The 5,664-nt window shown below is 47.7% G+C and overlaps 1 non-coding gene across 1 annotated transcript; it reads left to right on the forward strand.

Moving 5' to 3' along the window:
- Window positions 1-453: 453 nt before the first annotated feature.
- Trnas-gcu (transfer RNA serine (anticodon GCU)) lies at window positions 454-525 on the forward strand. Its single transcript has one exon. It is a non-coding gene; the product is annotated as a tRNA-Ser (tRNA).
- The last annotated feature ends 5,139 nt before the right edge of the window (window positions 526-5,664 follow it).

The following is a 5,664-nucleotide window of genomic DNA, read 5'->3' on the forward strand; positions in this document are numbered from 1 at the left end:
AAGGCATTCGAGGTCTAATCGAAAGGCGTGGGTTCGGTCCCCACTCTGGGCGCGTGTTTTCTTTCTTTCTCAAGTAATTAATATAATAAATGATAATGTAACGTCACTAACGGTAAAAAATATTCTAACCATTCCCCTATGCCTTCCTTGGTGTTGTAGACTGCCGGCATTTCTTCCTGTATTTTCTAACGAGCCCCTCATTTACAAACCCTATTATCATGCGAAAGCTTAGCGAGGGCCTCGGTTCTGGCAGCCTTGATGCCAAGGTAGCATAAGAGTATTTCCCCCCAGTTACCCGCTTATGACAGGCTGTACACGTTCGCGTCACGCCCCGGGGGTTGGAAAAGAAGGTCCCCTTCTCCCCGTGTAGTCTGAGTGGCGCTGGCTACCACCCTCAAGCGTCAGATACAGTTGTATATATAAATACCCCAGAAAGTGAAGCGGAACACAGTCGCCCAGATAGCCGAATTGGTAAGGCATTCGATAGCTAATCGAAAGGCGTGGGTTCGGTCCCCACTCTGGGCGCGTGTTTTTCTTTCTTTCTTTCTCACGTAATTAATAATATTAAATAATAATGTAACGTCACTAACGGTAAAAAATATTCTAACCATTCCCCTATGCCTTCTTTGGTGTTGTACACTGCCGGCATTTCTTCCAGTATTTTCTAACGAGCCCCTCATTTACAAACCCTATTATCATGCGAAAGCTTAGCGAGGGCCTCGCTTCTGGCAGCCTTGATGCCAAGGTAGCAAAACAGGGTTTCCCGGCAGTTACCCGCTTATGACAGGCTGTAGACGTTCGCGTCACGCCCCGGGGGTTTAAAAGAAGGTCCTCTTCTCCCCGTGTAGTCTGAGTGACGCTGGCTACCACCCTCAAGCGTGACCCACAGTTGTAGTATATATAAATACATCAGATAGTGAAGCGGAACACAGTCGCCAAGATAGCCGAATTGGTAAGGCATTCGAGGTCTAATCGAAAGGCGTGGGTTCGGTCCCCACTCTGGGCGCGTGTTTTCTTTCTTTCTCACGTATTTATAATAATAAATAATATTGTAACGTCACTAACAGTAAAAAATATCCTAACCATTCCCCTATCCTTTCCTTGGTGTTGTAGACTGCCGGCATTTCTTCCTGTATTTTCTAACGAGCCCCTCATTACAAACCCTATTATCATGCGAAAGCTTAGCGAGGGCCTCGGTTCTGGCAGCCTTGATGCCAAGGTAGCATAAGAGGGTTTCCCGTCAGTTACCCGCTTATGACAGGCTGTACACGTTCGCGTCAGGCCCCGGGGGTAGAAAAGAAGGTCCCCTTCTCCCCGTGAAGTCTGAGTGGCGCTGGCTACCACCCTCAAGCATCAGATACAGTTGTAGTATATATAAATACCCCAGAAAGTGAAGCGGAACACAGTCGTCCAGATAGCCGAATTGGTAAGGCATTCGAGATCTAATCGAAAGGCGTGGGTTCGGTCCCCACTCTGGGCGCGTGTTTTTCTTTCTTTCTTTCTCACGTAATTATTAATAATAAAAAATAATGTAACGTCACTAACGGTAAAAAATATTCTAACCATTCCCCTATGCCTTCTTTGGTGTTGTAGACTGCCGGCATTTCTTCCAGTATTTTCTAACGAGCCCCTCATTTACAAACCCTAATATAATGCGAAAGCTTAGCGAGGGCCTCGGTTCTGGCAGCCTTGATGCCAAGGTAGCATAAGAGGGTTTCCCGCCAGTTACCCGCTTATGACAGGCTGTAGACGTTCGCTTCACGCCCCGGGGGTTGAAAAGAAGGTCCCTTTCTCCCCGTGTAGTCTGAGTGGCACGGGCTACCACTCTCAAGCGTCAGATACAGTTGTAGTATATATAAATACCACAGAAAGTGAAGCGGAACACAGTCGCCCAGATAGCCGAATTGGTAAGGCATTCGAGATCAAATCGAAAGGCGTGGGTTCGGTCCCCACTCTGGGCGCGTGTTTTTCTTTCTTTCTTTCTCACGTAATTATAATAATAAATAATAATGTAACATCACTAACGGTAAAAATATTCTAACCATTCCCCTATGCCTTCTTTGCTGTTGTTAGACTGCCGGCATTTCTTCCTGTATTTTCTAACGAGCCCCTCATTTACAAACCCTATTATCATGCGAAAGCTTAGCGAGGGCCTCGGTTCTGGCAGCCTTGATGCCAAAGTAGCATAAGAGGGTTTCCCGCCAGTTACCCGCTTATGACAGGCTGTAGACGTTCGCGTCACGCCCCGGGGTTGAAAAGAAGGTCCCCTTCTCCCCCTGTAGTCTGAGTGGCGCTGGCTACCACCCTCAAGCGTCAGATACAGTTGTAGTATATTTAAATACCCCAGAACGCGAAGCGGAACATAGTCGCCCAGATAGCCGAATTGGTAAGGCATTCGAGATCTAATCGAAAAGCGTGGGATCGGTCCCCACTCTGGGCGCGTGTTTTTCTTTCTTTCTTTCTCACGTAATTAATAATAATAAATAATAATGTAACGTCACTAACGGTAAAAAATATTCTAACCATTCCCCTATGCCTTCTTTGGTGTTGTAGACTGCCGGCATTTCTTCCTGTATTTTCTAACGAGCCCCTCATTTACAAACCTATTATCATGCGAAAGCTTAGCGAGGGCCTCGGTTCTGGCAGCCTTGATGCCAAGGTAGCATAAGAGGGTTTCTCGCCAGTTACCCGCTTATGACAGGGTGTAGACGTTCGCGTCACGCCCCGGGGGTTGCAAAGAAGGTCCCCTTCTCCCCGTGTAGTCTGAGTGGCGCTGGCTATCACCCTCAAGCGTCAGATACAGTTGTAGTATATATAAATACCCCAGAAAGTGAAGCGGAACACAGTCGCTCAGATAGCCGAATTGGTAAGGCATTCGAGATGTAATCGAAAGGCGTGGGTTCGGTCCCCACTCTGGGCGCGTGTTTTTCTTTCTTTCTTAATATTGTAACGTCACTAATGGTAAAAAATATTCTAACCATTCCCCTATGCCTTCTTTGGTGTTGTAGACTGCCGGCATTTCTTCCAGTATTTTCTAACGAGCCCCTCATTTACAAACCTTTTATAATGCGAAAGCTTAGCGAGGGCCTCGGTTCTGGCAGCCTTGATGCCAAGGTAGCATAAGAGGGTTTCCCGCCAGTTACCCACATATGACAGGCTGTAGACGTTCGCGTCACGCCCCGGGGGTTGAAAAGAAGGTCCCCTTCTCCCCGTGTTGTCTGAGTGGCGCTGGCTACCACCCTCAAGCGTCAGATACAGTTGTAGTATATCTAAATACCCCAGAAAGTGAAGCGGAACATAGTCGCCCAGATAGCCGAATTGGTACGGCATTCGAGATCTAATCGAAAGGCGTGGGTTCGGTCCCCACTCTGGGCGCGTGTTTTTCTTTCTTTCTCACGTAATTAATAATAATAAATAATAATGTAACGTCACTAACGGTAAAAAATATTCTAACCATTCCCCTATGCCTTCTGTGGTTTTTTAGACTGCCGGCATTTCTTCCTGTATTTTGTAACGAGCCCCTCATTTACAAACCCTATTATCATGCGAAAGCTTAGCGAGGGCCTCGGTTCTGGCAGCCTTGATGCCAAGGTAGCATAAGAGGGTTTCCCGCCAGTTACCCGCTTATGACAGGCTGTAGACGTCCGCGTCACGCCCCGGGGGTTGAAAAGAAGGTCGTCTTCTCCCCGTGTAGTCTGAGTGGCGCTGGCTACCACCCTCAAGCGTCAGATACAGTTGTAGTATATATAAATACCCCAGATAGTGAAGCGGAACACAGTCGCCCAGATAGCCGAATTGGTAAGGCATTCGAGGTCTAATCGAAAGGCTTGGGTTCGGTCCCCACTCTGGGCGCGTGTTTTCTTTCTTTCTCACGTAATTAATAATATTAAATAATAATGTAACGTCACTAACGGTAAAAAATATTCTAACCATTCCCCTATGCCTTCCTTGGTGTTGTAGACTGCCGGCATTTCTTCCTGTATTTTCTAACGAGCCCCTCATTTACAAACCCTATTATCATGCGAAAGCTTAGCGAGGGCCTCGGTTCTGGCAGCCTTGATGCCAAGGTAGCATAAGAGGGTTTCCCGCCAGTTACCCGCTTATGACAGGCTGTAGACGTTCGCGTCACGCCCCGGGGGTTGAAAAGAAGGTCCCCTTCTCCCCGTGTAGTCTGAGTGGCGCTGGCTCCCACCCTCAAGCGTCAGACACAGTTGTAGTATATATAAATACCCCAGAAAGTGAAGCAGAACACAGTCGCCCAGATAGCCGAATTGGTAAGGCATTCGAGATGTAATCGAAAGGCGTGGGTTCGGTCCCCACTCTGGGCACGTGTTTTTCTTTCTTTCTTAATAATATAACGTCACTAATGGTAAAAATATTCTAACCATTCCCCTATGCCTTCTTTGGTGTTGTAGACTGCCGGCATGTCTTCCTGTATTTTCTAACGAGCCCCTCATTTACAAACCCTATTATCATGCGAAAGCTTAGCGAGGGCCTCGGTTCTGGCAGCATTGATGCCAAGGTAGCAAAAGAGGGTTTCCCGGCAGTTACCCGCTTATGACAGGCTGTAGACGTTCGCGTCACGCCCCAGGGGTTGAAAAGAAGGTCCCCTTCTCCGCTTGTAGTCTTAGTGGCGCTGGCTACCACCCTCAAGCGTCAGATACAGTTGTAGTATATATAAATACCCCAGATAGTGAAGCGGAACACAGTCGCCCAGATAGCCGAATTGGTAAGGCATTCGAGGTCTAATCGAAAGGCGTGGGTTCGGTCCCCACTCTGGGCGCGTGTTTTTCTTTCTTTCTTTCTCACGTATTATTAATAATAAATAATAATGTAACGTCACTAACGGTAAAAAATATTCTAACCATACCCCTATGCCTTCTTTGGTGTTGTCGACTGCCGGCATGTCTTCCTGTATTTTCTAACGAGCCCCTCATTTACAAACCCTATTATCATGCGAAAGCTTAGCGAGGGCCTCGGTTCTGGCAGCCTTGATGCCAAGGTAGCATAAGAGGGTTTCCCGCCAGTTACCCGCTTATGACAGGCTGTAGACGTTCTCGTCACGCCCCGGGGGTTGAAAAGAAGGTCCTCTTCTCCCCGTGTAGTCTGAGTGGCGCTGGCTACCACCCTCAAGCGTCAGATACAGTTGTAGTATATATAAATACCCCAGATAGTGAAGCGGAACACAGTCGCCCAGATAGCCGAATTGGTAAGGCATTCGAGGTCTAATCGAAAGGCGTGGGTTCGGTCCCCACTCTGGGCGCGTGTTTTCTTTCTTTCTCAAGTAATTAATATAATAAATGATAATGTAACGTCACTAACGGTAAAAAATATTCTAACCATTCCCCTATGCCTTCCTTGGTGTTGTAGACTGCCGGCATTTCTTCCTGTATTTTCTAACGAGCCCCTCATTTACAAACCCTATTATCATGCGAAAGCTTAGCGAGGGCCTCGGTTCTGGCAGCCTTGATGCCAAGGTAGCATAAGAGGGTTTCCCGCCAGTTACCCGCTTATGACAGGCTGTACACGTTCGCGTCACGCCCCGGGGGTTGGAAAAGAAGGTCCCCTTCTCCCCGTGTAGTCTGAGTGGCGCTGGCTACCACCCTCAAGCGTCAGATACAGTTGTATATATAAATACCCCAGAAAGTGAAGCGGAACACAGTC

Source organism: Haemaphysalis longicornis, unplaced genomic scaffold, assembly GCF_048455015.1.
Source record: "Haemaphysalis longicornis isolate Haplotype H1 unplaced genomic scaffold, Haemaphysalis longicornis Haplotype H1 scaffold_5, whole genome shotgun sequence".
In the NCBI taxonomy this organism is placed as follows: Eukaryota; Metazoa; Arthropoda; class Arachnida; order Ixodida; family Ixodidae; genus Haemaphysalis; species Haemaphysalis longicornis.